The following is a 12,598-nucleotide window of genomic DNA, read 5'->3' as shown; positions in this document are numbered from 1 at the left end:
TCTGGACAGCTGGAATATCTTGCTGAATAGTTTCACAAACATATTTCCTTTTATCAGCATCTTTTCTTGATCAATTCTGATTACAGTTGGAATATAATTTATTAAATATTAAAGTGTAGTTGAGATAAACTACTACTTTGCGGAACACCTCATGACATTCACATTTGACTGCGAAGCGTCTATTTGTAAGATAATTTAAACAAATATATACAACGCATTGCTTGACGAGGCCTAAAATATGATTGGGTTGGTAATTTCAAAGGCTTTGCTCACGTTGAAATAAATAGAATATTTTATTTACATCTGGATTTATACTGGTACACACAAACACACATATATATTTAAAAAAAATAATGTGTTAAAGACGATATTCCTGGTTGAAAACTATGTGGTTTTACAGAAATAATATTTTTAGGAATAAAATACATGTGCCTATAAATATTTTTCGTCAAAAACTTCTAAAATACTACAAAACAAAGGTTTATAACTAAAATTTAACCGTCAATAATACTCAAGAAAATATACAACCACTGACTGAAACACACGTAATTCAAATATTTTATGTTCAAAAGCAAAAAAAAAATTATTGTTATACATATTTGTTTCAGCTTTATTTATAACATGTTGACATGATAATGCTACAGTTACTAAAAACTAAAACGCTACAAAACTAAAAAAAATATATATATTTTTTTTTTTGCAAAACTCCGTTCCCCCGGAGAAACCCCCGGAATGGCCACCGCATGGGGAGCCCAAGAAAAGAAACGGCTCCCCATTTGGAAGCCACCTGGAAGGTTTTTTTCTGTTCCACCCACCGTTTCTTTGGTAGCCTGACTTGATACAAGGGATTTTATTCCAACCAGAGAAAATGCCACCATTTTATCTGGGCAATCCGCCTTGGAGGAGCCGGGGCGCGAACCCGGGTCCTACAAGTCACAAGGCAGGCGCTCTACCCCAGAACCAGAGTGGTAGAGCGACGATCGGCAGTCTTCTTAACGCTGACATTATGTTATTCAACGAGTTTACTGTAGTTTCGTTTGTCAATAACACGTGCAGTACGTGTAGTAACATCTAACCTCGGTAACGAACAAATTTATGTATTCTTACATATGTTCGTCGTTCAACATGAATTATGTAATTTCATAACAGTGAAATATAATTTGTATAACTAGTCTGGCAAAATTTTTAGTTTATTTTCTGCAAACAAACTTACAGTCCCGCTGTACAATTTTTATATAGAACTATAGACCAGTAAAAAAATATGTAAAAAGCTTGCAATGTCGATGGTAAAGTTATTTTGAAATAAACGTTAGATAATAAAAGAGTGATTTTAGTTAAAATATGTGTGTGCTTACTAGCGTGAAGTTATTGTATAACATTTTATTTATTTGGTTTTAAAGCCACAGAAAAGTTAACCTTGTATTTCACTTTTTTTTTGTTTTACCATGCTTATATGCGCAGCTAATACTGGAAAGCTATTCAAACAACTGTTTACAAATAGGCATTTTCAAAATCTTAAATTAAGTACTAAATCAATGATGCTGTTAGATGTCAAATTAAAAGATACATTTTCATACTGACATCGCCGGAAATTCAGGTAATGATAGTACTGACCTTAGATCGATCAGTTTGTGAAGACTAAGAATTTAGATGACACTAGTTTTGTGAGATTTGCTTACTTATTATTTATTTGAATACAACTATATTTCATTGGAACTTGCAGTACTCCTGAGTACATAATTCTTGGTAATAGCTTACCTCAGGGTTAAACAGGAGCATAAATGTTTTATTTCATGCAATTAAACCCTCAGAAACTTAATTAAATAATCGGGATTATTAAACATGAATTTATTTGAGAACACAACTAGAGAAAGTTTTTATTTAATATTTGTGCACATCACAGTGACATCGCTGTTTAATTATTTGTAATTTTAATTATTACAAAAATTGGAACCCTGGAATTTATTTTGGATGTGTAATATTTCTACTTGTAATAGTATAAAACATGTATTATGTTTTAACTGTTACAGTATCAAAAGTTCATTGAATGGTTGTGTATGTTTATTTTCGTCCAAAAAATATCATACAGCAAGATATTTTCACTTTCATTATAATTTTATTGTTTTAATTATGATGTTCAAATCTTTCCTTCAGTTCAACAGCTAAAGTAGATATAATAATTTAGTTATTAAATTTGATTCTCCATACATACTACACTTGATATTGTGAAATTATTAGGAAATAATATATAATTTTATTTCAAATACATTTTTTTTTGCAAACGTACGGGTTTCAAATACCAAATAAATACTTTAATTTTTCTTTTCTTTAATGGTGTTTGCAATTGGGAAATTGATTATAGATATATAATTTAGGACATACACCATTATAATGTATGTCATAAGAAACTTCAATAACGTGACATCATAACTTTTATTTGCACTCATTAATTCAAATATGTTTATTACTTTAACGAAGAGATTATTTTAACTATAACTTTTATACATGTTTGCTATTTAACTTCTTCCAATCTGTGTTATTCTGTTAAGGATAGGACGATGATAGGAAAAGTAGGAAACGAATGGGAGTGTTTCAAGTTTAATGTGCCTCGAAAAAGTCAAATCGATGGTTGTTCCAATCGAGTGGAGGAGGGATAGATGCGGCGCAAGCGTACAATGAGCGTAACGGGACACTTTTTCGTGCGTGCAGCCGGCGTTCATCGATTTATTAGACGTTGTCACGTCAAAAATTGCTAAGATAATCGGCTAGTCAGTGTGTGTGTTTGCGTTAGTGATGCCGGATGATAAGTGCGATGCTCGCTGGTGCTTTTAGCGCAGTATAGCCTTTAAGCGGCACGCGCACTTCTCGTCGAGCATAAGGTAACTATGTATGTAATTTGAGTGGTAACCATAAAAGTATACGGCGGAGAAATTGAGACGATAGTGTAATGCAAGACCCTTAAGTGCTTTCAAAAACTTTTACGGAGTTTTTCAACACTAAAGATTACCCTGAACACATTTTAGTCCTTTTCACTCTACTAAAAAAAAAAATTGTTTATAAACTAAATACAGTAACAGAACTACTTTTAACATGTTGCTGTCTATGTAGACGTGGCAATTTAACACCAAACGATGCGGAACAATGTCAGCTACAACATCCAATGAAAAAACTATTTTTGATAAAAATGTTGGTTATGGGGTTTTTACAATAATCGATTCATTTACATACTACTACTGTATCTTTCGCTGACATTTTTCTTGTGAATTTTTTGTTGAAGACTTAAAGGATTTTTAATTTATGCATTGTTATTATACGATCAATAGGCAAACTTTCCCCCCCCCCCCTTTTTTCCCTTTTTGTCATTTAGTGCAGCTATACCAAAAAATAAGTTATAAACCAAAATATGCTAAATTTAAAATATTAAGAACATATTTATATATAACCAGATGTTCATGCCAAAGTTAAGAATAGGGAGAGCCCTTAGTTTGTTCTTAAATGCTTCGCGTGGACGTAAAACACTCTGATACGGCAGTTTTCAAGTCACGTGGTTTCTTCTGAAGCTCTGCACCAAGGCGGGGGCCAGTCACCTGTCCCCTGTTAAGGGGGTTGTGATTTATAGTTTCGAGGCTGTCTCGGTACACACCAACCAGCTCGAGAGCTGCGCAAGATGTCCCCTTTTCATCCGAGTGACGACCTTTTCTTTGCGCCGTCACGGCGGTTAATGGGTTCGGTGGATTGGGAGGGGCGCCCCCGTCTTTCCTGAAAGAAGGGGCCGCGCTACTTGAAAAGGAAGGAGATTTGGAGGGGAGGGCGGGTGATGAGGATCTTAATAACCATCAGACGTCAGAAAAGAGAAGGGGTGGTGGTACACGGCACTCGCCGAAGCGCGAAACCGCTGCTGTCCCATCTCCGCGGCAGCCGTAGTTCGCCGGATAATGCCGTCACCGTGTGGCGGGGGCGGCCCAGACACAATGACTGCTCGCTGGGTCGAAGACGGTTCGCCCCCTGATAACAACCGGTCCGTTTGCAGCCCGCAATTTATGTCACGACCTCTAAAGTGGCTTTGGGTGGTAGAGGGGGAGGGGGTGTTCAACAGCTGTGCTTGCTCTCTCTCTCTCTCTCTCTCTCCTTCTTGTGTCTTGTACGAAGTCGGAGAGGGGAAAGGGGGAAGAGAGAGATTGAGTGGGCGGCTGTGGGTCCGAGATAAACCCTGCTCAGCGGCAGATAACCGATAACCAGCTACGTTACTCACAACTTGCACAATAATCCTTCCCAACCCACCCAGCCCCTTTTACACTCACACGTTACAATTTCCCTTCCCCCCCCCCCCCCCCCCACAACCCCTAACCACCACCTCCCTAATGTTCGAACGAATTCCTCCACACCGTGCGTAGGGAAATATATACGGGTCCCACCAGGAGTTTAAAACCATTAGAAAATTTAATGTAATAATATATTTTGTTCTTAACCGCTATAAATTGTGTATAAACTACTACTTAATGGCTTTTGCTACCTAGTTTGCAGGAAGTAAGAATTTTTTTTATTACACTATCTACTATTCGTAAACGTTGGTTCACTTTACTAATAACGATTTATAAAACAAATCCTCATATTCAAATTGAGAATTTTTATTTTGTTAACAGAGACAGTTTTATTCAAACACCATTATTTAAAAAAAAAACTTTTTATTTAGTATTAACGATTTTCTAGAACCCTCAAAAAAAATTTTCAAAAATAATTACTGATTTATTAGGATTTAATAATTTATTATTAATTGATAATGTTAAGAGTTATTAAAATTAGTAAGAAATCGCTAACATAAGTTTACGTCGTTTACGTTAGTGTCGAAAGGGCCGCCCGAGAGAAACATCTCTCGAGTTTCGGATATAGTTGCGGGGTCGGACGGGATACAGATCGCGGCAACGACCGCCACGTTTCCCACCTACGAAGCGCGGTTGGACGCACGCCGGCTCTCGGTACGAGGGGTTCCGGGTTCGAGTCCCGGGTAGGACTTGGGTGAGGATTTGTATTGGTCTTCATTATTCCCGACTCTCTCTCTCACACAATGAGTAAACTGCCACATGAAAATTGTATTTCAACCGTGTCAAACCAACTCATTTGCTTGGATCGTTGTTAATGATAAATCTACCAAGAAGTCAGACATTTAAATTTTTTTATTAATTTAAAAAAAAAGAAAAATATGTGGTGCGATGATAAAAATTAGTTTCACCCCGAATCCAACGTTCTGATTTAAGTCAATTCCTCGCCCCTCTTCCCAAAGTGTGTGTGTGTGTGTGTGTGTGACCGTTTCTGATAACCTTGCCGATGTTAGACGTTAAAATTAAATAAAAAGAAACCGGACTAAAACAAGTTTTTGGTTTCAATTTAAAAAATTTTATCTACGAAGAACTGTGCACTTTGTTTTATTTTATTGAAGATTATGATGTGCATAAAGACCATTGGAGTGAGGAGGAAATGGAATGAAATGTGGCCTAACGTCTATTTATCGTATATGATAGGGAGAAGGGGGATGGTATTGAAGATGAGGACTGACGAAACGATAACGGAAAATTGACGAAATGAATGGGTGGTGGAAAAACCCCGAGAATATTCTCACTGAATTGCGGCAGCGTCCGTCATGTTTCCCAATTTGTAAATTTTATAGTTCCCTAGTCCAAAAACATATATATTTATTCAATAAATGTCTGAAGCTTTTCTCTGTGTCTAAAAAACACAATCTAAAAACGTAACTGCAAGAGGTGGTTAAATATGTAATAATTAATGCAAGATGTCAGATAGAAGTTTATGAAGCAAGTAAAACCAAAACAAATACCTATGTTATGGTTTTTTTTTCTTTAAGAATCATAGGAAGCACCAATCTGAGCACAGTAGAGTGTGTTTTTGGTGCAAAATAATGTTTCCTCGGGGAAATGTTATTATTAGAGACCTGTAAAATTCGAGATTTAAAATCCCTAAAGGATAGACTCCATGATCCTCTATACACTCGTGCAAATTACATGTGTTGATTTGTTACCGGCTCTTACCACCTGTTGACTGGAATGATCGTGATTTGCTAATTCTTCTGTTAAAGATTTTTCATTGGCCCAGAGTCCTTCAGATAAACTATGCCCCAATCACTGAAGCAAAATAATGTCAAAAGTATTTGGACTCTATCCTATCGCGAAATGAATCCGCGAATTTTACAGGTCTCTAATTATTATATAGTGCGAAAGAAGTTGAAAATAGTTATTAACATAATGTCAAGAAACAATATAATTATTAGAAGATTGCACGAAATATTTGAAGGAAAAAAAAACTGTGATCAAAATCTTTAATTTTGATTTACAACATCTTAGCTCTCGGTGTACGTCATTTGGTGGGAGTAATTTCGTGAATGCGGCGGAAACGTGTAACAGGAAGCAGGAAGCGCGCGCCATTCAATTGTTCGGTGCGGCCTGCAGTCGGCGCTTGTGTTGCAACGGGTCAGCGAGCGAGAACATTTACATAGCGTTTGAAAAGAGAGAGAGAAAGGGAGAAAGAAAAAGAAGAATCAGCTGTTTACCGTTCGTTCCACCAACAGAAATCTTGAACAACGCGACGCATTGCTACATGGCTTGTCTTATACGTTATACATACGTTGTGAAAGAATAATTTCTAATACATAATATAAAGTCAATAATTTTAACTGTGTTTTATTAAATTTATTTTTTGTGTTAATACATAGTTGTGATACGATAGGTTAGTGTTAGCGATCACTAGCGAGTACTGAAAGCATCGCTCACTTTTTTTTTTTTATGATTTTGATGGTTATTATCTTGATGTGTTTCTAGGTTGTTTTTTTTTTGTTTGTTTTTTTTGCTATATACGAGTCTATGATTATTTATTCACAATTAATTAATATTTTCTAATTTCAAAACCATTTTATGTTCGCTCGGTAAATTACATGAAATAGTATTTGTATAAGTTAACAATTTATTATTCTTATTTGTGTACGATTTATAGCAAACGAGATAAAATGCGATATTAGGTTCAATTGTAGCAATATCGCTTATATTTCAAGTAGGTACATAAAAATTTCACCATGGATAAAAATGCTACAGTGAACAAAATATCAACCGGAAACGATTCTTAACCAAAACGCACTCAAAATGCAGGCAATACCTGCAAAATCAAATGTTCACATCATATAACATGGCTGCATCCTCATCCATTTTCATTGGCTGCAATTAAGGACCACTAAGTCTGTGCGGTATAACATATACAGAAATATCCAAAATTATACGTAACATCTAAATATGTTAATAATTTCTTATTTTTAACTTTGTGTTGGTTACTGACATTCAGTGGCGTCTCGTCAGGGCAAGCAAGGCAAGCAGTGCTTGCCCAGGCAGTTTCCAGACATTGTATTTTTTAAATAAATATTTTATTCAGAATAGTATTTTACTTTGGCTCGTGCCGTTAGGTGTATGTTATTTTTACACTATCTTCTTGGGACCCAGTACTGTGCGCTGTGCGCTATAAGAAAAGAACTCGTTGACACACAAAACATGCTGTTTTAGAAGCGTTGCTAGGTTTAGAAGCGCTGGTAGGACCGCTTTCAGCAGGAAGGCTGCCGCAGTAGTTTCCTTTCGGGAGGGGGGGTGGCATGGTACAAAGGTTCGAGGAGGGGATTGGCTGTAAAAATACGTGGTAGAAGCTACGAAGGTAGCGCTTTCTTGCCGAATTGAAGCGAACATGGCCGAAGCAGACGGTGGAATTCTTCCGCCGACTGCTTCGGCTTTGTCCGCCACAGTTCGGCAGGGCAGATGGCGAGGTCGCGTTTCAGTCGGCGGTCGTCTCTCGGGGCGCGTGCATCTCTCCCGCGGGCTGTTAGCTGGCAGTGCGTGGGGGATTTGTGGGCGTACGCGTCCCGCGGGTGGCGGATGCGGGATCCCAGCTCGAGAGTTGCAATCTCGCTGGGGTGACTGTGAATAACCAATAGCAGTCCGCGGACCAATGGCCGGCCTGTGGAGTCGTTATCACGGCTATCGGGGTGAAAGGTAGCCTGAATGTAGCTCGGCGCGTGGCAGGAAGCAGCTTCATCGGCGAGGCACCGCAGGGGAGCTCGATGTGCCCTGGATGCGAAGTGTAGACGAACTGCGGGCTGGAAATTGCGGAGCTGTGAACTGCCGCGCGCGCAACGTAACTGAACAGCATCGTAACTCTGAAGGAAGAGATGGCGGCGCCTTTAAGTTGGGGCCCTGTTGGAGCCAGTGGTAGCCTGGGCGGCGCGACCTTCAACCGTCCCGGGATTTTGGAGGACAAGAGGTTCCGACTCGCAAGATACTTAATTCGCCTGAACGACTTACCCCCACCCTGGCTTGAAAGGTTGTTGGCTGTTGACTGGAAGAAGGAAGATGAAGATAGTGCAATGTCAGGCTGCCTTTCGCCCCGTACGCTCGCAGTTCGAGCCAGTTTACTGGCTCATCTGCCCACATCTGGTTTAACTGTGGCTGCCTGGGCAGCTGTGGCTGGGCTGACGAGTGAAGTCGCCCGTCCCTGGGGGCGCATGCGCCCCTGGTTAATAATAACCCAGGAGTACCCAACATTTAAATGCGGGCCGCAAGGCCCAAGCACCCAACTCCAGCATGGTTGATTTTTCAGCCCCTCCAACTCTTCTTACCTGGACCCTTCTTCCCTCTTGTCCAGTAGTTACCTGCTTGCTTAATGCATGTTATTTGATCCCCGCATGAACCGGCCCAGGGTTTTCCCTGTGTCTATGCAGGTTTTACCTGGGTCACACTTAGCTAGCTTTTAAGCTAGGCGACCAATGGGGCGTCAGTCATGGTGCCAATCGCAGCCATGGCTGGCCAGTAAACCCCAATAGCATACGATGCACGCGCCCTTGTCCCGCATGGTTAAAAACCGCATGGAAGAGTGTATAGGCCTGAGACACTTAGGTCCTCCCCTAACACTTAGAATAATTTAGGCTAGGAAAAAAAATCGTGGCGTTTCAGGAATGATTGACGTGCCAGTTTCTTGGTACACGTACCAGTTAACAGAGTTTCTGATCACGTATGAAGATAATTTCTTTTATGTTGGTACGAAAAATACCAAGATTTAATTTTTACTATTCTAGTACATTTTTATGAGGTTCTTCTCTATTTTAAGTACTTACTTTGCCATGTGTTGTCTGATTATATATTTTGTACCAGATATCGATGATACTACACTCCCACTTAGTATATAAGTAATGTAGAGTAGGTATTTTACTATCAGAATAATGTAAGTTAAACATTATTTTTTAAAAATAATTTATTTAAAAAAAAGTCAATTTTTCTACTTGTGGAATAATCAATGTTCAGTTAAGAAAACTACTTAAATAGCACCATTTTGTACCTTGAAATCCATATTTTCCCGGGGGACCCCCCCCCCCTCCCCCATCATGTTTTGATGTGAACGGAGTTGTTGCTTCCCCTCATGTAAACCTCACGCCTCGCCACTGCTGACATTAAATTTAGTAATAACTCCATGATTGTTTTCGTGCGGAATTGTTACCTTAGTGAGTGACCTCTCTGACATTAATAAAGTAACAGTATTCATGTTAATCTGTGATTTTAAAAAAATTGTTCCAAGCAAGCAGCCATATTGTATGAAATGATGTGCTATAGAATAACTATTTTGATAACAGGATCATTGATTACATATCGTTAAAATTATGGTGAAATTCATGCTATAGAGGTAAGTCTTCACATTGTTATTTGTGTACGAATTATAGGTTACGAGCTTAAAATGATATATTAAGTTCAACTGTGGCCATATTGCTTATTTTTTTAAGTACCGTAAAACGGGGTGACTTGAGACAGTGGGGTGACATGAGACAAAGTGCATAGTGTTTTTAAAACAATTACACAATTTATAAAGTTTATTTTATAATGGGAAATTTTATATCTGCATGAATCAGAATGAAATAAGTTTTTTCTCAGTCGAAAATTTTGCAGGTTAGGAGTTCATGGTGTTTCTACTGTAACTGTCTAAACAAAGAACAGTATAGATTGTTTATCTGTATACCTGAAAATTTGTGATCAAGTGTGGATAAATAATTAATGTGCACCAAAAATATTAGCTGGTAAGTATAGTTACATCTTACACTAACAATTTACCAAGTACAAAAGGTTTCTTTAATAGCCATATTTTTTTGATAGTTATAAACATAAATCTGTGTCTAACTTGGGGTGACTTGATACATTGCAGGAAATGGCGAGGACATACAAGAGAAGGCCAGATGCAAAGCCCTATGGGAGTGGTCATCTTAAAAACTTGAATGCAGCACTAGAGGAGATAAGAAAAGGTAGTTTGAGCATTCGTGCTTCAGCTGAAAAGTACAGCATTGACAAAATGAAATTGTTCAGAGTCTTACATGGTAGGAATGGTAAAAACATTGGTGGCCAAACTGTGTTGTCCAAAGAAGAAGAAAATTTTTTGGTAGAAAATATACTCACAGCAAGCACATGGGGATATCATCTTACTGTGTATGATATTAGACTGCTTGTTAAAGTTTTTTTTGACAGACAAGGCAAAACGGCAAGATGCTTCAAAAATAACATGCCAGGGATTGACTGGGCGAATTCTTTTCTCAGTCGTCATAAGGTACTGTCACAGAGGCTGACTGACAACATAAAACATTGCAGGGCTGCAGTTTCACCAAAAATTGTGAACACATATTTTGACAATTTGCAAGATGCCTTAGAAGGGGGTAAAACCAGCATCCCTTATAAACTGTGACGAGACTAACCTATCTGATGAACCATGCAGAAATAAGGTGGTGGTTAAAAGAGGTTGCAGACATCCAGATTTGATTTTAAATTCATCCAAAGCATCCACATCAATAATGATGGCATGTGCTGCTAATGAAACTCTTCTGCCTCCCTTTGTTAGTTCAAGTGGTGCAAATCATGATGTTGCAACTCGAGGACAAGAATTTCACAGTGTAAGCTACCATGACATCACACATGGGGATTATCTTGTGATAGAAATGTCAGCAACAAAAAGGAAAAATTGCGGAATGGAGAAATTGTTTGTAGCCATGGTGACAAGTATCAGTGAAACCTCAACAAGAAGTACAAGAACTGTTGAGGTAAAATTTATGAGAAAATACAAAACCAACTCAGACACATTTGTGTGGCCTAATGTTGAGAATTGTAGTGTTGTGTAGGTATCCACATGAAGTTAAGTGTCAATTACCGCCTCCCGTAGAATTAAGGTATGGACTACTGAAATTTCCTGTCAATATTTAAACCATTTGAATCATTTGTAGATAGATTCAAAAAAGATCTGTAGGTATCTCTAAATATACTAAAAAATAAGGTTTAATCGAATTCATCATTGTAGAGAGGAAACCATCTTTTTCAAAATGTAGGAATGTTAAATATTTTTGAGAATATTTTGTCCATCTTTATGTTAATAGCAGATGTTATGAGTGTTTTAAATCATCTGCATGTTGAATAATGTAAAATAAATAATGTTAAATTGTCTCTCAGTGTAAATACATTAAAGAAAACAATAAAACATTTAAAAAATTAGTTTTATTGTATATTTTAAAGTATACTTTAAGTTTTATACACAGGAAGTCAGTACTTTACTACTTTGCAATGTTTTGTATGCATCAAGTCACCCCTGGAACTGTTTAACTTGATATAATGGTACGAATTGATGTCTGTATCAAGTCACCCCAACCCATGGGGTGACTTGATACAAGCTTATTTTAAGGAAAAATCTATATAAGATATTTCTTAAGCAAAATGAGTTTTGTACATTGAATACATCAACTGAAGACTCAACTTTTTAAGTGATAACTTTGATTCTAGTGCAATTGTGTTAAGAGCTGGAAGTGATGAAAGTTAAATACTGTATCAAGTCACCCCATTTTACGGTAGGTAAATAAACACTTTCACCATGGATAAAAATGCTACATTGAACAAAATATCAATCGGAAACGATTCTTAAACAAAACGCACTCAAAATGTAGGCGATACATACAAAATCAAACGTTCAATTCATATAAGATGGCTGCATTAAAGTTTACAAAATGTATTCCAGAATAGTTTCGCTATTATAAAGTTTCATTTGATACACCAACACGCTTGGTACGTCACCCGATAATCATAAAAATGATTATATATGAGTTCATGGTGCCAGATGTCATTCAGCCATTTAGACGAAATCAACTAAAAAGTGAGCTCTGCGCATGTGCATAATTTTGGCAACAGAACATAACAGATAGTACACCAAAATCGGTTGCCTAAAAATAAGGGACATGTCCTATTGTTCACTAGGAATGTGGTTAAAGTAAAGGTGTATTATATATTCAACAACATATTTTTGTGTCTTGGAATACCGACCTAAGTATTAAAGGATAGTTGTAATATAATAAAGTTATGTTTTTACTACCGATGCTAATTCATGGACATTCGTTTCCAAATAAACATAATTAATTTAATCTTAATTTAAGCGAAATAAAATATATTTTTGCCTAGTATGAAATAATCCAAATGACTAAGATATGTATTTAATAATATTATAGCAATAATATAAATAAAATGTAATCATATTTATTTGC

Source organism: Bacillus rossius, chromosome 16 (genome assembly GCF_032445375.1).
Source record: "Bacillus rossius redtenbacheri isolate Brsri chromosome 16, Brsri_v3, whole genome shotgun sequence".
NCBI classification, from domain to species: Eukaryota; Metazoa; Arthropoda; class Insecta; order Phasmatodea; family Bacillidae; genus Bacillus; species Bacillus rossius.
Note: the sequence above shows the minus strand (reverse complement) of the source record.